This window comes from Stegodyphus dumicola, chromosome 3 (genome assembly GCF_044657685.1).
Source record: "Stegodyphus dumicola isolate Sdum_Otavi_A_Nest chromosome 3, ASM4465768v1".
Classification (NCBI taxonomy): Eukaryota; Metazoa; Arthropoda; class Arachnida; order Araneae; family Eresidae; genus Stegodyphus; species Stegodyphus dumicola.
Genome location: NC_140770.1, coordinates 278217855 through 278245674, shown reverse-complemented (window position 1 = coordinate 278245674; position 27820 = coordinate 278217855). Strand labels below are relative to the sequence as shown.

The window sequence follows — 27820 nt, the reverse complement described above, 5'->3', positions numbered from 1 at the left end:
AAAGACAAATACCCTATTCCATGTTTAGCCGATTTTACTGCTGCATTGCACGGTACTAAAATTTTTAGTCATGTCGACCTGATTAAGGCATACCATCAAATACCAATTAACCCAGCCGACATCCACAAAACCGCCATATGCACACCATTCGGTTTATTCGAAAGTATCCGTATGCAATTCGGCTTATGCAATGCATCTGCGACTTTTCAACGTTTTATAGATGAAGTTACGCGGGATTTAGAAGGCGTTTACGCTTTTGTCGATGACTTGCTCATAGCCTCTAAAGATTCTGAGGAACATTGCAGGCATTTGAAAGCTTTATTTTCCAAACTTCAGGAATATGGACTTTGCATAAATGTTTCAAAATGCACCTTTGGTCAAACATCTATTGATTTCTTAGGTTTTCACCTTAGTGAAAACGGAATTGAACCTCTTCCTGACAAAGTCAAATGTATTTTAGATTTTCCTCAACCTACCACTCTCACTCAGCTTCGCCGATTTTTAGGCATGTTTAACTTTTATAGATGTTTCATACCTAAAGCAGCACATATTCTTTCTCCTTTAATAAAATTGTTAGAAGGCTATATTAATAAAAAGAAATCTCGTTCTCGTGTTCAGGATTCATCCCCACAATTAAATTGGAACGAGAATGCTGAACAAGCCTTTATTGCTGCCAAAAATGCCATTGCTCAGGCTACCCTTTTGAGACACCCTATTCCCGGAGCCCAGCTAAGCATCTGGGTAGATGCCTCAGACGTCGCAATAGGCGGCACACTTATGCAGTTGTCTCAACAAACATGGGAACCTATAGCATTTTTCTTTATGAAACTCAGTAAAAGTCAACAGAAATGCTCCGCGTACGATAGGGAATTATTTTCTATTTATTCTGCAATTGAGAAATTCCGACACATGTTAGAGGGCAGAAATTTTATAATTTATACGGATCAAAAACCGTTAATATACGCTTTTAAACAGAATCCTCATAAATGTTCACCTCGACAATTGCGCCATTAGATTTTATTTCTCAGTACTCTACTGATATTAGGCATGTGCAAGGTTCAAAAAACGTCGTTGCTGACGCTCTTTCAAGAATCGAAATTGATTCCATAACAAAATCTCCATTTTTGGATTTTAAAAAATTTTCGGAAGCTCAACGGCATGATCCGGAGGTACAAGACCTTCTCAAAAACAACACATCATCTTTGAAACTGGAATTTAAACCGTGCCAATATTCTGATGGTAATATTCTTTGTGACATATCAACAGACATTCCTCGTCCATTTGTTCCGAATTCCTTTCGCAGACTCATCTTTAATCATCTGCATAATCTGTCACATCCAGGAATTGCAGCTACTACGAAGCTTATTTGTTCTCGTTATGTATGGCCCGATATGAAACGTCATATCAAAAATTGGGTGAAATCCTGTGAATCTTGCCAAAAATCGAAAATTACTAGGCATACTAAAGCACCACTGGGCACATTCTCTCTTCCTGATGCACGTTTTTCAGAAATCCATATGGATATCGTTGGACCGTTACCTCCATCAGAAGGCAACGTGTACCTTTTGACTCTAATAGATAGATTCTCCAGATGGCCTGAAGCCATTCCCATCCCGGATATGAAAACGGAAACCATTTGCAGAGCCATCTTCAACTGTTGGATATCTCGTTTTGGCTGCCCATCGATCATAACAACAGACCAAGGTTCTCAAATGAGATCCGCACTTTTTGCAGAATTCACGCGCATTTTGGGTACGAACAGAATCACAACAACAGCCTATCATCCAATGTCAAACGGCATTGTTGAACGATTTCATCGACATTTAAAATCTTCTCTCAAGGCTCACGAGACCAATAACTGGACTGAAACACTACCAGTTGTTATGCTTGGTATTCGGACAGCCGTAAAGGAAGATCTACAGTCATCTTGTGCTGAACTGGTGTACGGCACAACTCTCAAGCTGCCTAGTGATATGATAACGTCATCTAAGATATCTCCGTATGACACACAATTTATCACGAATCTTAGGCATAGAATGCAACAGTTGAATCCAATAGCAACATCTGCACATTGCCAAGAAAAATGTTACGTAAGTGCTACCTTAAAGTCGTGTACGCATGTATACTTACGTGTCGATCGAGTAAAGCCACCTCTGTGCCAACCATACACAGGTCCGCATAAAGTCCTTTCTAGAACGGACAAAACTTTCACAATAGATGTTAACGGTCTGAAATCTACTGTGTCTATAGACCGTGTGAAACCAGCCTATTTGCTTTCGGACTCTAATTTGCCTGAACTAAAAACAAATAAAGACTTAAAGACAGTTCAGCAGAATAAATCTGCAAACGAACTCTCTAAGACACAAACTGTCACCAGATCGGGAAGATATGTTCACTTCCCTAAGAAACTTGCTTCTTACATAACAATTTAAAACATTTTTTTTTTAAATTCATATCTTAACATATTTCTTGTTATTTCATGTTTATTATATGTGTCAATACCTTGTTATATATTGAATTGCATTTTGATCTTTTCTAATTTTATATTCTAATTTTGTAATCATAAAAAAAATACCCGACAGCACGGATACTCTGAGATAATTTCATAACCTATGTCGTTCCTTTGAATAGCCATTAAAGGAACTGGGGGGAAACTCTGTGGTGATGGCGATAAGGAGCGCGCCTTGCGCCCTCCGATAAGTGTGGCAACCCTAGAGGAGAAGTTTCTTACGAGTAGCGAGCAGAGCGAAACAGGCAGGCTGTCGGGGAGTATGCGCGAAGTTCCTAAATAAAGCTTAATTTTTATTGTGCACTATGTCTTGTTAATATTATATTAATGCAGTAAGAACATAATCTGTGATATGGAATTCGAGGATTGGTGGTAAAAACATAACAGGAAATTTCCATATCCTAACATCATGTTCAAAACTTTTTTTTATAATGTATGCAATTTTTTTTAACTTACCTTACATATCTTTTTGGGGGTGCCATGTACTCAACTTAAAGATTGTAATTCAAAAGATAATTAGAAAAAATTGTTTTTAAAATTGCATTGAATTGAAATACAATGAAAACAAGTATGTCTACATATGAATTCAATTACTACTGCTTCTTCAATAACTGTATATTTTTAAAATTTCAGTTTGCAGTTTCGCAATTTAATTACCTTAATATGAATCTTACATACATTATTTTAGAAAATTTTCTATCATTCTCAGAAAGATTTATATTGCATAACAAATTTTAAACAAACTGATTGCATGATAATAACATATATAAAAGTGAACAGAAGCTATATTAGCTAAACATATGCATTTAAGTTTCATCATGATAAAATGATATTTAATGATTTGCAAAAAGCATTGATATTTAAATTTAAGAACACAGTACTATGTCATGAATCATACTCATCATTTGATATTCTACATATTATGTAATGAAATAAGTGTTATGCTTTTAACCCCTTAGGACAGTTATTTCATATAAAATTAGTTTCCAATTAAAATAAAGAATCATAAATTTTGCTGACAATTTCTATATTACCAGTCTTAGTAATTATTACAAGGGATGGTGCTTCGGATATCAAAAGTAAACATAAATTCATCCCTTAAATCATAATGAATAAAAAATTACAACTTATAAAAGCCAACAAAAAGTTTACAAATAAATTTGCAATAAAATAACTGATATTTTTTAAATGCAATGGAATGTTTTCTAAAATATAAATACCTTATTTTAGATATTTGCTTTCTGTAGTGTTTGTAGTTTTCTTTTTAAACAGGGTTTTCTATAGTTCACAACAGTAATTCTTAAGTAAAATGTTTATGCACACCCACAAAATTTGTTTCACACAATACTCAGCAGTATGACCTAATTCACATATATCAATTGAATTAAATAATTCTAACCTATTTATAACAGAAAATGCAAGAGTCACTGCAAAATTTCGTTGATTTTGAACTTTTAAAAATTCATTTTCCTATTTCTCAGAAAGAAGTTTTTGAACTACTATATAGCAATGCACAATAATATTCACAATGTCTGGGTGAGGATACTTTAAACATCCTCTATCCATACTTGAAATTAAGCGATATGAATCTTCGCATATCAGTTCTTTATCAATTGAAAACTGTGACAGACATGATGAACACTTCTGTTTTTTGCATATGGCATAAACACAATATCCTGCAAGGTATGTCAAAACTGGTATTACACTTTCGATGCCTAAAATATCTTCATTAGTTACATCAATATTCAAGTAATTAATTACTTCATCTTCCTTTTCACATGAAGACACAACATTAAATTCATCAATAGTAATTCGACCAAACGTTGCAGATCTCAATGAAAAAGTGTTTTGTAATCTGAGTTTGGACTCACATTCAAATATTTGCCTCACTGAGACATGATATTGCGATCCGGCTAAAAATCTATACTTTCCGAATCTCTCTTCTAAAGAATCAGTTTGTATTTTTCCATAGAGAAAATATTTCATTTTCAGCTCTTCGATACAATACTCCTTCATTTCCAACAAAGCATGAGTTGTGTGAGTAAGAGCATGATGAGTTTCTTTCGTAAAACTCCCTGTAGTGCATCCCATGCTTTTCCAAACATCCAGCCAATTCAAAAATTTACTTAAGAACTTCACGTTTTCATCGTCAGGCAAATTAGTTAATGGATTCATATTTTCATTTATTAGTCGTATTCCTTTATGGGGACTTTTTACATTTATAATGCACCACCAAACATGAATTATTTTAATAAAATTTCCGGTTTCTTTGGCAAATTGGAGATTAGTTTTTTCTTCTAGTTCTACTAGAGCATTCACTACATGTTCATTAAAAACTTGCAGTGCCAGTTTGACATTCTGCCTCTCTAAATTCGATGGGTTAAGAGATTTAAAAGTCAAAGAGCGATTAAATATAACTAAATTATTCTTTTCAGCTTCATATAGTTTTTTGAGAGTATAAAAAGACGCAGTTTTCATAATAACATTATTTTCAAATGTCTCAAAATCTGGGTATTGAAAACACTGATTCAACCAGTTATTTCGTATACATTTTAATATATGTACTGCATCAATTACATAAAATAAGGGTCTGTCTGTTTTCACTGGATGAGGATAAACGATACTCAGTTTTGGTGGATTTGAGAAATAACACATAGCTTTACGATTGAGTGAATTATTGTCACTTACTACACAAACCGCGAAAACCCCTATATTCTCTAATCCTATTACAATCTTTTTAAGTATAAAGTGCAATATATCCGCTGTTATGGTTTTCACAGGTAAAATATGCACAACATTTTTATACTGGGAGAGTAAGCTCTGGATCATAAAAACATAAGCACTTGTTGCTGCATCCTTAGTGTTAAAAGAAGAGCCAACAATATTACCTCCTCTGAAATCTAAATATGGTTTAATATGAATTTCATCCATCATTACAGAAACAATTCTTTCATGAAGTTGAAGTTCCACAAATTTCTCTCTCGCATAATGAAGGAAGTTTACTTCAAATTGCTCTTTAAAGGACTTGCATTAAATTCAGTACAAATTTTTCTAACTGTTGCTGGATGGGGAAGAATTATGTTTCCCGAATGTCGTAAAAACTTATACGCGTGTGGAGATATGGAATGCAATAAAGTTGAAAATATTAGCATTTCTGGTGAGTATCTCCGTTTAACTTTATTAACCGAGAAAAGTGAAACTTGTTTGGCCAAAAAATTAATAACAGTTTCTTCGACTTCATCATTCAGTTTAAGAAGGCCCAATAATTCCAAAATTGTATCCAAAATTGATTGAATTTCATTTTGAGCTACAGGTATTAACAGAGACTGTACACCATCTAGTATCTCTTGGAGGTTTCTGATATCTCTAACTTTCACAGGAAAGTTACGTTCTTTGCATGATTTTATTGCAGCATTACCAATAAATGCTGAGACACTTAAATCATATTTAAGAACAACAGAGGCTTCAATAACTGGTGCTGCTTGAGTATTGATGTGAATAAATAATGTTTCATCTTCTTTTCTGATTATAGACCAAAATAACGGGATTTGCTGAGTCTCTAAGCACTTTAAAAAGTTTGCATATGTTGAAAACATGTATTTTGCTTCTTCTTCTGATTTCGTTTTCATGCTTTCCTGTAGAGCCAAATGCAGTTGCTGATTTTGTAATCGTATTTTTTTATCATACGGAGATTCTCGATTCTGTTTCTGATAGGATAAATATGCAGGGCAACCCGGAAATAAAGATGGTATTGCTTCTTTCGTTAATCGAGAACGTTCACGTGCACCTCTTTCAAGAGGTGCACTTATTTTTTTTTCAGAGGATGGATCATATGCACTTGTCTCCATCTCAATATCTTCATCTTTGAAATGAAGTTCGCAAACTTTTGAAGCTTTAGTTAATTTAAAATTACTCCGAGGTATACCTTTAAGCCATTTCTTTTTTTAAATTTCATTAGATGGAAAACTGTAGACGCTCACACGAGGACCATTATCATAATTTCCTTTGCATCCAGGAACAATACAATGGGAAGGCATAATGCTGATAACACAATTTCGCACGAAAATATGCAGAAACAAAAATGTATCACTAAGCAATCAACTTTACAAAGCAATGAATAATGCACAAATGTTAATAAAATTAACGAAATCTAAGCATCTAACAAGAGCGTGTGAGGTATGTCTAACAGTAACAGTTAAGTATGTCTTGTTAAGAGGCAGGTGGCTACTGGTAACAGCGTTAAGAGGTAGGTGACAAAGAATACGGAAAAAGTTTCGGGGAGTGTCATTGTGTGAGTTATTGCTGAGGGTCCCTTAACCGTGACGTCACAAGCCAGTTTCGATTCAGAGCGCGGGCCTTATCTATCTCGATGGTGACGGCTTAGCTCCGGCATTTCTCCATTTTTCAAAGAAAGTTTCCACTGGACTTTCATAAGGCTCCGCTATTTTTTATTTTTGAATTTAAATTAAGTATAGGAAAGCCTCGTAGTGAAAACGTTGCTCTATTTGTAAAGATAAAACCCAATTAAAAACACTCCTTTAAGGGGAAAAACTTAACTAAAATTTCATTAACATTACGTCCTACAAGCTCGGCTCAAATTCGACGAACTTAACCCGAGCTGCTTGTGGGGTCTCGGGCATACAATATGCAATAGGCTTAAATATACATATTAGAATATGCTTAAACATGCGGTTCAACAAATTGATTTCACGTTTAAAGAACTGAGCTCCAACTTTTCTCGGCTTCAAAACCAATGCACACTAGCAAACACAAGAAAACGCTCACCAGAATTGAGATCTGTAATACAGATGTTCGACTCGCGAAAAAAATTGCTTTCCTGGTGTACATTTAATGTTATATTTCTAAATTACAATATTACTTGCTATCCAAATTCCATCTAATTTGCATTCCGATGATGCTGATGGAAGAAATGAAAGGTACAAGGAAGAAATATTATAAAAATAACTGTTACCCAAAATGAACCATACACATTTTTTGCACAATTGCTTGAAAACCGATTCCGTAAATTTTTCAACACCCTGTATATCCTTAGCAATCCCTTAGTTAAGGCATATGCGAGGACGAAGGATCAAAGGCTTTCGTCTGGTCTTCTAACATATCCCGCAAATTGCTGCACCGGATTATGGTCAAGCAAGTCCATTGCCGAATCATCTTGATCCACGTGAGCCTTGATCACGGACACCTTACTAGGTGAAATTCTAAACGTATGATGTATGTAGACATTAGTCGAAGTTCGCTACTTTTTGCACTACAAAATGAGAACTGCGATTCACAACCGAGATGTCAATCGTGTCACTTGACGCCCGACATAAGAGAAGAAAGTATAGGATTTTATGTTCGCCTTTCCTTCATCTCACCAGAACGCATATTGGTTGGGTGAGTATTTAAACCGAGGATTTCAATATTTTAGAGATAGAGCTTTTGACAGCCTCACTTGCAGTTACATCATATCTCCAACTCTGCAAAAGTTTCTTCCGACTTTGAGCCATTTTGCTAGCCGACGTTAAGAACGCACCGTTAGTTAACTTGAACCAGCTTAAGTAGACCATTTGTGTAGTCTATGACTACGTTATATAAAATTTAATTTTACTTATGTTATTTTAAATACCCAATGCCGATATTTCGCAATGTTGGAGTTTTTGTTTGTAAGCACAAGTTCTGTTCAATTTTAAAGATTTAATAAAAAGAGTATTTTAGCTTTCTCAGTACTTTGTCATCTTAATTTCGCTTCTCAGTCTATGCAGATAGAAGGACGGAGTCAGTCTATATGAATTTAAGCTTCTGCACAAGAAGAAGTCTACAAGACATATATGACCAAACTAAGCACTTCTATTAGATATTGTCTTATTAATCAAATACTAATACTTTCAGTTATCATTATTAATACTGATACTGAATGTATAAGTGCCGGTAACGGTAAAATCGCAGAACACTATTAGTTCCGACCTGGGTCCCAATCCAGGGAATGGGCTGGCTGCATGGGCGGTTTTATGGTTTTTCCCATGTGTAACGTGTATATGAGCCATTTTCCATCAAAAAGTCCTCTACGAAGGCATCCCTCTCCTTAGGCAGATAACCTTAGTGTGCTTTGCAATAATAAGCTAAAAACCAATCATACGCACTTGGTATGTACTAATAGCGAGGAAGCGGAGGCGTAGTTAGAGGGGGGGGGAAGCAGTTCTTCGCCCCGGGCGGCAAATTTGTTTGGACATTTTCCGCGTGAAACATTGTTTTACAGTGGTTAATCATGTGGACTGCAGAGTGTAGAGACAGGTAAATACCTAACGAGGTCGAGGCAGGTAAGATACTGAACTGCCGTATAGAATTAAATTGAGAGAGAAGAAAAAAGATTTTACTTTATCTAAAGTATTTTAAGAAATCAGCTCGAGATTTCAATAGATACGTAGATACGTACTCTTGTTATAACTTCATTATTACAACAAAACTTTTGAATGAATACTACGTCTGTGACATTAATGAGGCAGAATTCTTAACTAAGAGAGAAGTTTTCAGAGTTTTATGTCCAATATTGCTAGGGGGAAAAAAAAAGGAGCGTGGAAGGACGTTCCTTTTCAGTTTCTGTAATTTATTCTAAAATGTAATATCCGGAACAATGTTCGAACTATTGTAATAGTGTAGAGTTTCCTTTAGTTTGCATACAAATTATTTTAAGTTTTGTACCTTTCCTTAACCTCTCATTTTTCCCTCGAAATTCCTCACCAGGTTAAGTGAAGAGAGTATAAAAACAGACGAAACTAGTAGTTTATTCAGAGCGTGATTTCGCTAGCCAGCGCAAATTTCTATTTTGTACTTGCTGCTGTTACTCCGAGTTGCTGTATCAGGTTCTGTTTTCCTCCTTACTTGCTTTGGGAACATTAAATGTCCTGACTCGGAACAGGGAGCTTACTAAAGCTATGTTCAATAAATTTGGGAAGTAGACAATACACACAGGAAGGGTATACGAAACCCTTTATTTTTCTCTCTTTACAATGATTTCCGGACTTCGGAATACAGAGACCAACCACTTGTGGTCTGAACGTAAGAATATAAAAATATTAACTAAACTCTAACTAAACTTAACTTTGGATTAATCAAACAAGTGCCTACTCCAAGATTGGCCGTATATTAGCAAAAAGGCGTATGTAGTACAGAGAACTGCTAACACTACGATACGTTTAAAATTATCAAGAGGATTAAACCTCTGGCCTTGAAGGCAACCAGCAACCGAGTAAAACTACTATGGCAAGCGGCCTGCTTCTAATAGCTCCTTCCTCTCTCTTGCTTGGCAAAAAGCCACAACTTAAGTACTTGGCGTTCGCAAGACAAATTTGCATAAATAAGTTAAAGCTTTTAATTCTGGCCGGAAGTAGAAAATAAGAAGTGATAGTAAAGATTTAAAATAAAATAAACGTTAGTAAAACTTAAGATCCTTACAGCTGATACAGCTTTTGGCCATTTAATTAAGTATATAGCCGGGTAGGCTGTTGAGTCAGCCTAGTTAGCCTTAAACTAAATTGTTAGTGAGCACTACTACCCTTATCTTTGAATTTATTAGTTCTAAGTTCCCACCGCAAGTGGTCGGTGTTCTAAGTTCCCAGCGCCCGAAGTACTTTCATTTGTGTCAAGAGTTTTACGAATAATAAAGGGTTTGTTTAGCCTTCTTCTGTGCCGATATTATTCACGCCTGTAAGAGAAGTCGCCAGGTTTCTTCGTAAGATCATGTTGATTTTATGATAGCGAAGAAGACCAAATCTTACAATAGTATTTCAAATTTTTCTCACAACTGCTGTTAAATGTTGCTAGTTGTGAGAGAAGTTTTTCTAACTGAGATTTAAAAAATATTTAAAAACTTTTGCATTTAAGAGAGCTTTCTATACTGTTTACATAACGGCAACGGGAGAAATCAAGCAGACCTTCTTTGATATCATTGATGGCTTTGCGAGCTAAAATTAAGCAAAATAGTATGATTTTAAAAAGTTAGAATTAAAAATTTTCTTAATAAACAATAGAGTTTTGATTTATATCCCTTTATGTTATTATGACATTGTTTTAGTTATTTGTTTGTGTATCAAGAGCAGCGGCAAATTCAGGGCTGTTCAAGCGATCAAATTAGAGATCGCTCCGCGCTGCAAAAGTTCTAGCTGCGTCACGGTGAGAAAGCGCATGGGTCGGTCTCAAATATTTCTATTCTCCGCAAGTTTCCTAAATGTCTCGCAGACACTTAGATATACCGCACTATTGCCTGACGCAACGTTGCCGGTTCAAGAAATCAAGCCCTGAGGCACATGACATAGTAAAATCTGGACGAGGATAAGGACAGGATGTCCGCAATTTATAGCAATCGCGCATGGATTGATGCACCCGGTATTTCACTACCTCCCTCCAGATATGAAACAGATGGTGTTCTTAATGAGCAGCATGTGCATAATACTTATATATATGTGTTATAGTACGCAGCGCGTCAGTCTGTTATTTAGCATTTTACTTTAAAAAAGGCACTTCACGGTCATAGCGACCACCTCTCATTTACTATTTTAAAGTGGGTCATTACCGTGGTGCGAAAGGGATTAAGGAATTTTAGCAAATTAGTGGACTCGGCCATCTTCCGCAGTAATCGTTTCGATGGTTGCGAGGGAAACCAAAAGGGGCAAAGTGGCTTTGAAATGCGTATTCTAAAGTAACAGACTATAAAAGAGAATGAAAGGAGCAGAAGGTCTCTGCAGTCTCTGAACATTGCTATTATTAAGGCAGAGACTGAGGATACTAGGCACTGTAGAGGATTTTTGTAGCAGTTTATCTATAAACTGCCAACAGAAAAATAAGAAATTTGGTAATTTTTCAATGTTTGGATCTGAATTTTGTGCTTTCTAGTTTAAAAAGATAGAAAAATAAAGAATATGTAAAAGATTAAATTAGCAGCTTAAATTCCCTTCTGTATTCTAAAAATAGTAACCTCTATTTGCACTGCCTCATTTCGAGACTAATTTATGTCATATTATTCTTACGTGATTCTGATGATGTAAATGGAACTCAAACAGCTAATAATAATTTTACAGCAATATTAACTATCCAATCAAAATGCACAGAGAACCAAAACTAACTCAGTCTGAATTAAGATTTCACCCTGAATATAACACACTTGCTTTCTACGCTTGTGGATCGGCGTTTCAGCATTCTTCGACATCAAAATTCTCACTGTTCATTACGGATTCAACAGCCTGCGTTCTACTACAGAATCTATTACAACAGTTTTTACGAAGCTAGCGGCAGTGCAAAGCAGCGACACGAAGCAAGAGAAAAGGCGGAAGAGAGGGAGTTGGTTAATGCATGCACTGCGAATAACGTTTCCATCGGAATTTTAACGCACAGCATATGTATCCTGTCGACTTTTATTTATATGTAATGTTTTTGAAGCATAGAAGAGGAATCAACTTGTAGCAGTTGTGGCTTATAGTGAAGGCTTACAGATGAAGGTAACAAAATATAAACTTGAAGAATTTCCAGCCTTTATTTCCACGCACGTAAAATCATCTCCGTGGATATTTATCCAATCATAATGAAATCCGGTATTCATACAATCCAGAGGTATTCATACAACAACATCAAACAACTGTATAGTATACCGTTTTTTAATTAAGTCTTAATTTTTTCTTCTAGTAAGTTGCTTTTAGTACTGGGCATTTTCGATTGATTAGTTCTTTAATCTCTTCTTCAGGAATAAAAGGACTTATGTTTTTAATTACTACTCTTAAATTTATCTTAGAGTGCAGCAAGAAAGTATGGAAAGGCGTTCCTCTTTCTAAGAGTTTGGGTAACGTTTTTGAATTTGGTAAAAGTTTACAATTGGATCCCCCTTGTATTTTGGAAAATCTTTTTTGACGGCAAGATCGGCGCCAGAAATGTACAATTTCACGATGGCCGCTACACAAAGCAAAAATAAGAAATAAAAAATTGCACAAATTCGGTGTCCATGTACACATCAATCTATTTTCACTTAAAAAATCAGAGAATCGCACAAACTCGGCATTGCGCTCTGACTTTACTTGTACACATCGATCTATTTTCACTTAAAAAATTCAGGAAGCTAAAACCAATTTAAAACTATCATGGTAACCAGAAATGGGGCTTCATCCCCAAAACATAACAAAATTTGTTGGCAATCGAAAGGGCACCCAATTCCACACTAGAGCTTTGAATTTTTCTATTGTCTCTAAAGATATACGTATAACTTTATTTAGAATACAAACATTATATTGTACTACTTGTTTATTATCTTGTTTCTGCGAATATTCTGCATTTATCTTTGGATATCTGTCATTCCTGCTTCTACGTTGTCACCGATACACTCAACTATTCTTTTTTCGGATTGCCGAACAGCGAACGTTCATATTTGTACTAATTAAATAGGAAGATGTACTACTTGTTTAGACGGAAGAGACTTTGTACTTTTGATTTGTACTACTTGTTTTTTATTTTTTTCTTTCGAATATTCTGAATCCATATCCTGATCATCTTCTGAAGAGGAAAGAGAAGCCTATTTATTTTTATCTTCAAATTTAGGAGTACTTTCAACTTCTGGAGGTTTTGCTGTTTTGGTTGGTAAAATCCAAAACAGCAAAATCTCCAGATGCCTTTTTGCTTTTCTATAATTTGACTGATTTACTAAAGATTCAGTTCTTTCTTTCACTTGTTCTGAAATTGCTGCCTTATATATTTCGCTTGTTTTTTTCTTAGCTGAGTAATTTTGATGTAAGACTTCTTTTCTTTTTCTTTTTCCTAATTTGTGTATCAGAATTCTTGATTTCTGTTAGTTTGTGAGCCGTGTTCGCGCTCTACACCGGATTCCATACTTGAGTTGTCTTCTGTTCGATCTGCCTGGAGTTTCGTTGGCTCAGGTGCATTCATCGGATGTGGCCGAAGGTTTTGAAAATTTCTTTTAGACTGGGGTTGTTTTGCTTCATATGGGCAAAAATACTACTCGCAAAAATTAGTACTCTCCGAGCATTTTTTTATCCTTAACGAAGAGGGCAATCGTTTTTTTCACACAGATTTCCTTTCTTGGTAGTAAAGATCATCCATATTTAGAGAATCAGAAACTCACATACTGACAGCCTCGACGCTGGTCTATGGTTGGCCACCTGATCATTTCTCTTAACATCAGCTAGGCTCAGCAGTACATCAATGATCAATTTTACTACAGAGCTGCTGGCCTAGCTTTATGGTCTGTTACGTATAGTTTATTATATGATTCCAATTTCATATGCTTCGCGATACTTTCTCACTAGTTCGCACAGCAGTTCTTGATCTGCCGCTTCTTGCATTCATAAATTGAAAACATACACTTTTTACATCATACGGAAAAGAAAGGGCTTCGCTGCGGGCTCTTCGGAAAATTTAGGATCCGCCGGTATTCATAGCACAGAAGCAAAATTGCAGAAGAGATGAGCGTATTCGTTGGCAGATATTACAGTTGTTTATGAAGCGCTGTATCCTATTGTTTTTCATAAAACAATACAGTACAACTCCAATTATCCGAGTTCTGACTATCCGAATCGTTTTCAGAATTTAAGAGAAAAATTAAGACGGAAACGTAGTGTTGGACGGTCAACAATTTCAGACATTAAAAGGAGCAAACCTACACTTTTAAACTTCGTGTCATTGCTTGAAAACGAAGATGGAAGTTCTTAAAAAAAGTCACTGAAGGCAGCAACAAATAAAAATTTAGAAGATATCGTTTCCAAGTGGTTTTTGTAGCAACGTTCTATGGGAAACCCAATTTCGGGTCCGATTCTTGGTGAAAAAGCTAAGACCTTAGCTCAGAAGCTTGGTTGTTCATCTTTTAAACCGAGTAACGGCTGGCTAAGAAATTTTAAGCGTAGGCACGGTGTCTGTCAAACAGCTTACGTTGATATTACAGCAAGCAATGACTTTCAGCACTTGTAAGTACTGTACGGTACGCTATATAACATGTACGTAAAAGTGTTGCCTTTTCATTTTGATTAATTGAAACCTCTTTTTCTTTAAAAATAGTTTTTTCTCCCATTTTCAAGGTACAGTACATACAGTACTTAATTAAATTGTACGTAGACCCTTTCTTCGGAAAAAAAATCCAACGATCCGAATTTTTGATTATACGAGTGGAGTCCTGTCCCTATTGATTCGGATAATTAGAGTTCTACTGTATTTAAAATTTGCGTCTTAACCCTTTTCACTTCTTGCCAACCTATGTACATAAATAAGTAAGGGAAGTAATATTTTCGGCTAAAAAATTCGAGAGTGACTTTTCAGTGAATAAGCACAAATTAGAATCCCCATAAATACATTTTGATTATTTTTTACTATGATGGCTCTTGATCTATGTGTATGACTGTGACGATTTCTTAGCCCACGTTAACTCTTATGTCAGACTTCCAAAAAATTTCTATTTTCTGCATTCCTATAAAAGCATAAGCTTTCTGCATTCATATCAAGAGTTGATCAGATTTGAGTTAAAATGGTACAACCAAGGAATTGGTACTTTACTTGAAGCCCATTCTGCAGCCATCAATGTCAGCAGCAACTGCAACACTACAGTTGCAGTTTGGGAACGAACTTTGTTGACTAATACCTGAGTATCACGGAGGTTATAGTACAGATCAAAAGGAATTTAGATTTATTGATAATACGGAAGTAACACAGAAGAGAATGAAGTTATGGTATACATTTTAAAATAATTTTTTAATATATCCTAAAGGATTAACTTACTTTACTAAAAAAGCAATTAAATTATATGTTATTCAGCTGCCCAATAGAATACAATTTTTAATAAAAAAATAAAGGGACAAACATTTGAACTATGTTGATATAACTTTGCAGGCATTTGATTATATAGGTATAAATTTAGAAAAATCGTCTTTTACCGATCGGCCGATGATAGCTAATGAAATATAATCCGGAATTTTATGTTGCTGATCTTTGCATTTGTAGGAACAGCTAATTATATTTTTTATATTTTCTTTCTAAACGATCAACGATACTTTATTTAAATTCGTTGCTATTTTAATATATGGATTGAAGAGAGGTTATGCACTCGTCGCATCAGATTTTTCAGTAAGCTTCTAATTACATATGTATCAGTTTTAAACAGCGAACAACATTAAATGCATTGCATGCAATTAAATACAAATTTCAACTAAAATAAAATTTAAAAAAAAAAAAAAAAAAACTAAGAAACAAATACCGGATAATTGCTGATGGAGGGCTTCTGTGGTATCTTGCAGTTGTTTGTTTATTTATTTTTCTAATAAATTATAATATTCCTGACTACTTGGTCAAGAGGACCCTATTGAACTGTAGCGACTTCACTGAGTTCAAGTGTAACGACAAAGTCCAGAGAAATATTAAAATAGCCTTTTATTCACTCAAAGAAATAATGCTTCCTGTACGCCCTTACGCCCGAGAAGGGCGTACAGGGAAGCTTCCACTCGGGCTTCAAATCAAGATAAGAAAAATAAGCAAATAATCTAATACTAAACTAAACTGAATTTAGCTAGACAGAATACCTAACGTAGGGTATTCTGAACCCTACCGAAGTTAGCATAAATACCTAATGTAGTTGGCCCCTTAATTAAATTAGCCGTAGATTATCAACAGGCGTGTACAACGCGGCCGAGGATAGTAGGTTTAACTAACGAAGTAACCTGACGGCAAACATGTGCCACTAAGGACTCCTAAGCTCTCCTATGAGATACATTCCGCAAGAGAAGAAGAGGAAAAATGTGGTCACGTGGTTTAAGAACAGCAACATCAGCATGTGCTGTGTTTACAATGGAGTCGATAGCAGATATTCCGCTGAAATTAATTGATTTTTCGAATTTAGAAATTTATGGCTATTGCGAGAAATTAAAAAATACGCTTGGAAATTATTTCTCTTTCCTTGATGTCAACAAGAAGGGTCTTTTGTTATTCAAGAAAAAACATGTGAACAATATTGTTTCAAATTCATGCCGGATATCACGGTACTTATAACAAGCTGTGTTAAAGCCGAAATGAAGAAATCAATTAATTATGAAACATCTGTGCAAATTTCTGCAGAAAACGAGGTAAGATTTATAATTTTTTCTTATGCGTGATGCTTACCAGTATTAATAATGTTTTTATTAAGAATATTAAGTGTATATCAGTTAATTGAAAACTATTCCCGAGACCTTAAATCACGTTTTCGAACTTTTAAACGTAAGTGTAATAATAGTATTGTTACGAAATGTCAAGGCACAGTGAGATGGCTTTCCCGCAAAGCAGTTTTAGAGTTGCCATAAAATGGCAAGGGAAGGCAGGTTTGCCGTATTTGGCGACAAAATAGGCGATATGCCATGGACGGATGGAGAAACTTCTGGAACGAATTCTTACCGGTTTAGCACAGAATGTTCTCGAACACAAGCCGAAAGCTGTATAAACCCTGCTGGTCCGCAGTCAGTTAGTGTCTCAGAGAGTGTGTCTCATCTAGCGAGTCGACCCAGTTGAGTGCCGAGTGAGTCGTCGAGTGCACCGAAGATGTCTCTTAGTGTATCGCGGTTAGTGCATCGTCGAGAGAGCGTGTTGAGCTCCGGGAACGACTGAACCGAAGAGTCGGGAGCCATGCTCTGCGCGTCTTCGAGTGCATCGCGAGTTGTAGCGTGGAGAGTCTCGAGAGTACGTGGAGTTCCGAGAACGACCGAGCAGAGTCGGGAGCTGTACTCCGGTGCTTTGCCGGTGCTTTGTGAAGCTCTCTCCACCGTGATAGCCTGATAACCTGGAGGCTGTGTCGCTGATCGTGTCAGCGTGTTTATAGTAGATCTTCGACGATTGTAAAAGTGTTTTGGAGTTGTCCTGATTGATATTGGCTAAATAAAGTGTGTTTCGATACTTCATCCAGTGTTGTCGTTATTCACTCCAAATCTACGCACCCCGTACGAACGTAAAGGAAGAAAATAATGTAACAATTGGTGTCAGAAGAAAGAAAAACGCAACAGTATATTCATAGTTCATGAATAGTTGTTCTAAATTACTGAAATGGCCGAATTCGTGAAAGATCTGTTTATCTGCAAGAACATAAATACCAACCCAATTTTTTTAATTAATATTAAATTAGTGTCATAGAATATTTTATGCAGCTAACATTTTATTAATTTCATCAGGATATGTTTTATTATTTTAGCTGTTGTAATCGATTTTTAATGAATACACTTAAATGTCGGAATGTTAATTTTTTAATACCTTCCATTGTAAATATTAAGGATACCAACAGCTGTAATATTAGAAGCATCAGTAATACTGAAACATTTTAATATAAAAAGGAAGCTTTTATAAGAATTTACATTTAATTCTAAATTTTCATGGGAGATTGCCGAGATTTTTAGTTTAAATATTAAATTAACATGTATATTTAGTCCTTGAAAACCAGTGGTTGTGTCATTCCATAGTTTGAGATAACATGTGCCTTAGATATATGCATTAGAATTATACTCGTCTATTTCCTATGGTAGATCTTTTCAATAAATACATTTGAAAATCTTTTTGAGATACATGATTTTAAAGTAAAAAATTCTGCACATAAATTATGTAACTTACAAGATTAAAAATAACTTCAAATTTATTTTTTAAATATCTAAAATGTATACAAATAGTACTTTATTATTATTTATTATTATAAAATGAAGAAAAATGTATTATGAAAAATTATTAGTTTCACAGCTAGTACTGCAGTGAACTCAGTTGCACAAATCGCTATATTTTTCTTTTTGAGATTTATAGTATACAAAATGTGTTAATTTGCAGTTTATACTATCAATAGGATAATAGTCAGTTGCTAAAAATTAAATTTTAAGTTGTATAAAATTATGCATTAATTTGGAACTGTGCAGAACATTGGCATCGTTATTCTTATATGATTTAAAGGCCAAATGCATTTACGGTGCTCCGGAAATTTGACTATTACGATTTTCAGAAATCAACTATTTATATTTACTGTTCTGCTTTTTAAGCTTATAAAATTATGACTTAAAAAAATATTTATAGTAACTTTCTTTTCAGTGTAGAAGAGCAATCTATGTAAACATGATTTTATGTATTCATTTTTACATTTTTATAAATGAATTAATAATCAGATCAAGGAAAGAATTCATAAATAAATATTAACAATCAAAACATAGCAAAGCAGCGAACAAAAGAGAATTATGAAGATAACAATAACATATAAGAGTTACCAAAATTATACTAACCAAATGAATGAACAGTTAATTAATGGATGAAATAATAATTGAAGATGAAATGCAAATTTCATAACTAATTAAAAATAAACAAAGCTTCCGAATTTTCAACACATCTACCGCAGCACAAGCTTGTTTGTTTACATTAGTAGTGCTTACATCATGTGATCTCTGACATCACCGGAATGTATCTCATTGAAGTAAGCTGAACCATCCTCAAATACTCCTTTTACCTCATTTACATTCAACGCGATTCTAAAAACTCATTCTGGTAAGGAGTTGTAAGTGGGAAACAAGAATTGAAAGGAAAGGGTTGCAAAATTAAAAAATAACTGTTATAAAACTATAATTCACCTTGCAGAATGTTTAAGAATACTTTGGATTCTGTTTTTTTTTTTTTAATCTGGTTAGTTTAGTTTGGTTGATTTTAGTTTAGTTCAGCTGGGAGAAAACAAGAGTGATAACTGTAGATGAGAAAAAATATAATGATTTTCAACTATGTTTTATTTTTTGTTTGAATATCTAAAAGAGTTGTTGTTTTCACTCGACGGAGAAAATCCTGACCCCGCAAAACATGCAGCTGTTATTATTTCACGCGATATAATTATCTTTCATTTTTTCTTCCGAATTATAACAGCATGTTTTGTATTAAGTATCAATTCTCATTCGATCACTGAAGTACACATCTGCTGCGAACATAAAACCCAAAGATATTAGTAAACTTTTGTACCCCAACACACAAATTGCAGTCCCCCCCCCATTTGTATCTTTCTTTTGCTTTTTTACCCTTCTCTTATTCCTCCTTTCCCCCCCATTTTTTTAAATTTACTGTAGATGTTTTGAATTTATTTTATTAGATGGCAACTTGAACAATAATTTTATTTAAAAAGAAAAAGGAAATGGTTGCCGCCTAAATAATGTAATGTTTAGGTAAGCCTACTACGGTACCGAAGGCCCGGGTTCGAATCCAGGAGAAGATATGTATATTTGTAGATGTATAGTGTCGGTGCGGCATGACGGCATTCTCAATATGAGGCGAGCTGAAAGTCCTCTCGTGTGGATTGGTAGGAGTGGAGAGGGAACCGCCGAATGACCCCAGGATGCTCTTCCTCAAAATTGGGGGTGGTAAACAGAAGTGCAACCTCTCTTCGGAGTAAGCTCTGGCAACCATTGTGTCATGTAATATGGACACATAACGCTTTTCAGCAAAGCGTAGAATTCGATCCTTCATAAGTCTCTGTTGTTTTCAGATTTCTAAGTTTATCAGTTAACATATCATATAACACTCGTACTTACATAACTCGTACTTACGAAAAAATTTATTTATTAATGTTTCCTTTTAGTTGCAAATATAGATAAATTTATATCATGAAAGGATATATATGAGTTAGCTCCGAATTACGAACTATTAACTAATAATGTCTGGTTTTTAATGGTGGAGGCATTTTAAGAACAGTTCGTTGCCTAAGTAAACGATAAAACTAGCTTTAACTATAGAAAATAATGGAAATATATATAACAATTCAATTTTCTGAACCAGTTTAATGAGCTAAAGTATTTTAGGAACAGATTCTACTCAGTCGCTTAGAATCGGTTGAATGCAACTACTGCTTCTTTCATTTTTTGGGGGCAATCAACAAATTCTTTAAGTTTTAGAACATCTTCTGATCTGTTCCCAAACCTTCTGTGCTTAACCCCCTAGGAAATACTGAACTAATGTTCACACCCTACATAGTATTCCCACATCGGCTTTTGGCTTAATAAAGTCTCGCGACTGGTTACTCGAAGATATAAACCATTCTTTGCCTCATTCCTTGATATTCCTTCTCGCACCTGTGGCTGGGAAATTTTCTGTATGCATATTCCTAAGCAGAAGGTCTGTCATATGACGAACATTCTACAAAGGAAGATCAGTTCTCTCTCCTTCCTAATTTTGGCGTATCTTATAGATGCTCAGTTAAACACGATACCTCATTGCTGCGTTCCTCAAATCTCTGTCCTGTCATGCCTTCTGACAGAATGCGAAATCTCGTCAATAAAATTGTTAAATGCACATCAGTATCACAACGGAGGGAGTGGATACGAGTACAAAGCTGTCGTTCACATTTTAGTTCGCAACATTCAACATGTATTTGTATTTTTTTCAAACGTTTTTAATCAGATAATTAACTTTTCACAAAACTTTTATCTAATTTTGCAACGAAGCCACTATGTTTTTTTTTTAATTATTTGGTATAGGGAACTGGATGGTAAAAATTTTTTAATCATTTTACTTTAAGAGCTATAAAGCCCCAAAACGCAGCAAAGGTCACGTGGCACAACCGAAAACGACTGGAAGCACACTGGTTCCTTTTAGAAACCCCTCCCTCGGTTGTGATATCGATATGCACCTGTCAGTTATATATCTAGTAAGCGGACCCCACTGTGGTCTGCACAGAATTCTTTCAGACATTCGGTTAGCAGTTCCTATAGCAGATCGACTCCAAGCCTAGGTGATATAGGCAGACACCTAAGGTTCCGATTTTCGAAAGTTGCCAGTTAAATTATTCTTTCAACCGAAAGCTAAACGGAGGTATGCTTTGCTTTAAATTATTAAAATATGTAATTTATATGGGATAATGGTCTCCCGAGGCTAAAAAATGCTGCTTTTGCAGTGTTCATCAATCACTGCTTGCATGGCGACGTACGTAGGCTAGCAAAAGAATAGGCTTCTTAAGGAACAGAATACTATCTCCACTGACTTGTTGAATTCCAAATAAGCTGCCAAAAAATAAAAAAAATTGATGTTGGGTGTCCCATTTGCATATTAGACTATCACAATGATGCAAGAGAAAACAAGGCATTTCTGATATTTTCCCCCCTCTGCCAGTCGAAATTTCCACATGAGAGGAAATTTCAGATGCTCGGTGTATCATCTTACTAATATGGCCACTGCGGACACTCCTCAGATGGGCCAAAGGGAGCAAATATTTTTGAAAATATATTTTCATTTCTAAGAGAGTTTGTGTAAATAAAGAATTCACAGTACTACATTAACCATCAGATTTACGATTCTGTTAAAACAGCCCTGCCCTTGACATCATCATTGGTAATCTCATTTGATAATAGGCCCCAGGTGATGCAAAGTACAGGACATGACTAATGTGGATTATAAGCCGGCTGTATTCTTACTGGCCACTCCTGAAATCGACATCCATGTCTAAGAAAGAACAGAAGTGGTTGACAACTGTGAGTTTTTTTTTTGGGGGGGGGGAAGCTTTTTATAATTAGTCTAGTATAGGTACACCGCTGATAAAGTACAGTGGTAACAGCCAGTAACAATGGCTTCTTTTGTAATACTAGCATCTCCCGTCAGGGCCATAACTATCTGCCAAAGTAAAACTGACTTCAGTTGGTCAAATTACTGGTAGTTGTTGTTAGAATAAATTAGTGTCTCTTTTGCGTAATTAAACTCGGCAACGTCAAAAACAAACGAGCGCCAAACGATATATTGGCGAGAAAGGATTCTATCTTTGTTTTGCAGGTAGAAGTCTTAAAAAAGATTTTGTACTTGCGATGTACTTGAACTTCATTTTTTTAGCAACCGACCAGCTGGCAATACATATTGCAAATGGACAATTTGCCCTAGCCATCTCTCTGCAAATTCCATTATCACATCTTAAATCAAGACTGTAACGGGACCTTATGTTCCTGTGGAAAGCTAACCTGGACACAGGAGGTAACAGGCAGGGACAGGGAAAAGTGGACGGAGCACCAGAACTTCGTCAATGACTTTAGAGGTATTGCTCCGCCGCACTACTGTACCCGCTGGGACTTCGATTGGCCCGCAAAGGATGCCAGTCTAACAAGATATTTACATAGAAACTTTACGTTAATTCTAGACTTAAGTACTGAATATACAATTACAAAGACAACGTATACAATTATTACAAAGAAATTAACCGATTAACAAAAGTTGGATTATGGTAGATTAATATTACATAATTACTTCGAACATACATCCTACAAACATTCATTGTACATCGGACATTGTACATTGTACTTCATACAAACAATACATTTACATTAGTATATCTAATGACATCGAATTACATTAAACATCTTTTTAAGCAACTAATTAGTGAAGAATTTTTTGTGCATCTCCTAGTACTTTGTCGTATTCCTAGGGCAAATTATCTTGTTAATACATTTTCTTTCATTTTTTTAACGTTACACACAATTGCATCAGCACTGAAGTCTTACATTATTTTTGTAAATTAATGTATCATAAATACAGAGAAAATATAGATTAGAAAATCACATAATACTTACATTTACATTAATATATCTAATTAAGTCGTATATTAATTTATTTTTTTAAATTAATGATTTAATTATTACAAGATTCCCCCCTCATCTTCTAATACAGTAGAAATTCTTAATGTAACTATTTTGTAGAAACAATTCATACCATATTTGGCCTGTTTTAGACATTTGCAATATTTCTGAAATCTTGCATTATTTTTGTAAGTTATGGAATAAGAGGTATTTATACAGACGTGATATCATCTTGAAATATGTCTTCTCTTTTATATGAGAAAAGTTTCTTCATAATCAAAGAAACCTTTTGTTGTAATTGAAGGATCGTTAGTAAGCATTTAATATATTCAGGCGTAATTTATGACCTTTCTTTGCAGTGTAGCTCTTTTGTGGTTTCAAAGCTTAAGGAAACTTCTTAGCTGATGGACATTTTCGGAGCATCTTTATTCTCTAACTGCTGAAACTTTTTCTGAATCCGTTCTCACACCTTCTGCAGAGATGACATGTCTGAACTAAGTCAAAGTGCAATACATAAAAACGAATGCGTCCGTACAATAATGTTGATGCTCAAAGTGCCCCATATAGATAAATAGTAGAGTTTTGGTGCAGTACATATTATTGCTGTAAGATTTGCTCAGACCAAATCAATAAAAGCTGTCGCAAACTTTGTAACTGAGAACTTGCTTTTATATACACAAAATTATAGGTTGAATCACATCGAGACTATAATCCTCAAATAACATATAAGGTATATATCCCGCTTTCCTAGCGTGCCTTCGTGGTGTTGTGGTTCTGCACGCTGGGTCGGTATTCCAGAGGTCCGTGGTTCGATTCCCGGCGAAGGCGGTTGCTATTTTTCGTCTTGCCTGCTTAAAAAATATCCTAATGTCTCTACAAACATTATTGTTGAATTTCTAATAAAATTATTTCTATGTTGTCACTTGTATTGAATGCTTGACGATCATTAAAAAGATTATTACACAAGAACATAATGTATTCTCCCTCCTTCTAGCATGCATCCGTGGTGTAACGGTAGCACACACAGAGCGTATTCGAGAAGTCCAGGTTCGAGTCGCAGTGAGGGCATTATACATTTTTCATGTCTCCCTACTTCCAAATAACCTAATGAGTCTACAGTGGCGCCCGAACTACAAGGTAGTGGACAATAATTCTAAGATATTCGCTTTCCTTCTAACATACCTTCGTTGTGTAATGGTAATACACTTGGCGCATATGCAAGAAGTCCAGGTTCGAGTTTCGGCGAGCGCATTGCACATTGCTATTATATGATATGTCAAAGTGAAATAATTATTAGCATTCTCAGAATGACTTCAGAAATACGTGCGGTTCAAAGTTGAGTTCAAGAAGGTCTTCTAAATAGAAAAGAACATGTACATTCTGATATCTGTAAAATGAATTGAACAGGAAATGCATAAAAAATTAGTTTTTTTAAATATGGCAAAGCACACGAGGGTTATCTTCCAAAGGGAAGTGATGCCATCATGGAGGATTTTCTAAGGGAACTGGCTGACTTTCAACTGCACTTCATGAACTCATGAAAAACAACGGCGTAGGCAGCCCGTTCGCTTTGAATCGAATCTGGATCGAAGGATCTTAACCACGGTATTCAACGGTCTTAATCATTTGAAATGCATAAAGAGAACTTAATTTTAATCTGCTATATATATTTAATTTTGATCCTATTTGTCATTATATTTGAAAAAAAATGGGGTATGTCCAGAGAATTAATAAAGGATTTTGCAGAAAGGAAACAACTAGCAAAATGCAAATTTTAATAAATCAGGATTTTTATAATGTTCATTTATGGTGACTTTTAACATCAGTTTTATCAGTCATACTGTAGAGGCTCATACATTCGAGGCAGGCAATAGAAACAATCAATGATGCCCTCTCCGGGGATTCGAACTGCGGACATTCCTGATGGCAGCCGTATGTGCTTTAAATAGCCCACAAGAAGCATGGGGTGCGTTTGAAAACACTCAAAGGTATGGGCTAGGAGTGAGATTTTACAACAATAGTCAGTTGTAGTTTTACCTTAATTGCCAAAGAAATTAGAACTGATGGAGAGAAGAAAATAGGGGACATAGAGGGGGGAATCTGGAGCAAGTATAAGTTTTATAAAAATTTGTAAATCGTTGATTATATTAGTTTAATTGATTATGACAAAGCAACTTGAACGCTATCTGCCTATGTGGAAGGATGCTTCGCGTAGGGCATTTTTAAAGAAACTGCCTCGTATCGACGTTACTCACAAGGAAAACCACCACGCAGCCATCCCGTTCCGGGATTCGATCCCACGTCGAACTACAAGTATTCAGCGACATTTACCCCTCGTCTGCTAGTAGGCCTTATACACTGGTTTCAAAAATTATGAAAAAAAAATCCATAACATTAGCGATAACTAGCTCAAAAATAAGCCAATCCGTATAAAATTTTAATCCGTTGTCAAATAAGAACTGCTGAGTGAAACTGCAGTATGCAATCTTTCATTTCTTCCAGTGTTTCACTCATTTCTTAAAACTAGTAAATAATAATAATTATGATTTAAAAAAAACCTTAGATTGGTGCAAATTTCATATAAAACTCAAAATAAAATTTTATATAAAATCTGCTAATGTTGAGCTTTTTTCTTTAACCCTATATTTCGCACGGTTCCTTTTAATTTTGTATTTTAAATAACACGATTCTTTCTCTATAGATTTATTTATTTGCCCTCGATACATCTTTGATAAATGGAAAATTTCATAAAAATCTGATTCCTCAAAGCAGCAAACCTGGATTTAAAAGTCAGCTGATTCCAGAAATAAGGCTCCAGTTCTCCCCTCTTTGTTGATCTAATTGTAGAGAAACAGAAAAGAGAGGCAGGGACACTTCCTTTTTTCTTGTAAAAAAAAAATTGTTTTGTGCTGGTACCCTTTAAGCAAGGGCTTATATTGCTTAATAATTGATTCAGCCCGACTAAAGTCATCATTAATGAAAAAACTCTGATCCCCCCTTTTTTTAGTGCTGTAAATTATAGAGAATGGGGCGTAGAAATAAGTTTTTGTGTAGGAGCTCACGAACTGTACTTACGCCATTGAATATATGCCGAAAGAAAATTCAGTATCAAAACTTGGCATTTCTAGATAGTCAGCAGCAATCGGCGACGCCAATATACCCCAGACTTAAGATTAACTGAAAAAACATGGCTTTACAGCTCATACTGCAGCACCAAAACTTTCTTGCACTTTATCTACAGAATATTCGAGATAGGCAATTTTCAGTAAACCACGCATTAAAGAGTTTCAGAAACTATTCAAGGCAAAACTTTGAAGCAAAAACTTTAAAGAAAAAGTTGTGCAATTTTTCTAAATATTTTTCAGTTTTGAAAAAATTCATTTTTACTTCCTTGTATGAAGTAAAGAAAGTACTGTAATCGCGAAAAATTTCGGGTATCGTATTTCAACGGAAATGTCCATTTTGACTATTCCCGAATCCATTTGAAAGACTTGTTGGTCATAACAATAGATTTCCAATTACAGAATGATTTCCAATTACAGCTTTTAATGATGACAATATTCATGTTTTGGAAATGTCAAATTAAAAAAAAATTTTTTTTTTCGATAAATAACAAAATCTAAGTTTTAATGCTATCTTCCATTTTCCTATACTTATATTTCAGAAGTTTTATGCTAGTTACGAAAAAATTAAATTATAAGAAGTTTGACTTCCATACGACCAAAATTGACCGGGATATTTAATTTCAAAATCTGAAATTTTTGGCATCATTTTTAACTTGCTTCGAGAAACGAATTAAGTTAGAATAATTTAAAATAGAATTAAGCGAATAAATTTAAATGCAGTGCAGCAAAAAATGTGTATAATTTAATGGGCAGTACAAGGAAGTCATGTAGTGTCTACATCAGATATTTTACTGTTATATAATCAGAGTATTATGATTTGACTAAATAACCACAGAAATTAATAAAGAAATTTTCAATTAATATATCTCGCTAACCTCACCAGTCTCTTAAATAAAAACCTCTAGCAAATGTACTTTGGTTTGATATGTTAACAAGGTCTACAATAATGTGTTTTCTCTCCATTTCATTTCATATGTGTTATTCTCTACAAACATTTATATTTTTGAAAGTAAAGTAACATACCTGATTGCCAGGTGTGCTTGTTCGATGACAAGAAATAACTTCGATAAACCATTTCTCAAAATAATTTGTAAAAGCAAATTTTTTTTCAAGGATTCTGTTTAAAAGTTTGCAAAACGGCGAAACTTTTGTCTTTCTACGCAAAGAAAGTTGAAACAAAGCAGTACGGTTGCCACTTCAAAAGCAATAATTTCCTGTTTATTAGTTTTACAAACGATTCTAGTTTTGGTAACTTTAGTAAATTTTGCATTGGATCCCGGGACATACGAAGCTCCATAGAATCTGAAGGAGATCATATTTTTTATAAATCATAGTTACGTGTAGAATCTATGATCAGGTGCTTCGTTATAAATTAAGGAAAAATAAAAAGTATTCTCAAAAGATTCTGATTTTAACATTGCACCAGAAGATTTGTTAAGTTTTTTTTTTTTTTTTTTTTAATTTATGCTTTCTCTGAGTATTTCAGTTTACCAGTCTGCTCTTGTTTTCATTCCTGCTAAGACAAATTTTTTTTCCTTTTTAAATTTTCTTATTAAGCATCGTTTTCGTTGCCCTTATGTCACACACAATTCGACAGTAAAATCCCAAAAGTATTAAAAGGG

At 34.8% G+C, this 27820-nt stretch overlaps 1 protein-coding gene and 1 pseudogene across 1 annotated transcript in view; both read right to left on the bottom strand.

Annotated features, from left to right (window-relative positions):
• Window positions 1-27346, bottom strand: part of LOC118196513 (cilia- and flagella-associated protein 68-like) — a 159194-nt gene extending 131848 nt beyond the window's left edge. The window contains exon 1 of the mRNA XM_085812407.1: window positions 27222-27346. The gene's annotated coding sequence lies outside the window, so the exon portion shown is untranslated. The remainder of the gene's footprint in view (window positions 1-27221) is intronic.
• Window positions 3980-6546, bottom strand: LOC146998347 (uncharacterized; annotated as a pseudogene).
• Window positions 27347-27820: the final 474 nt, after the last annotated feature.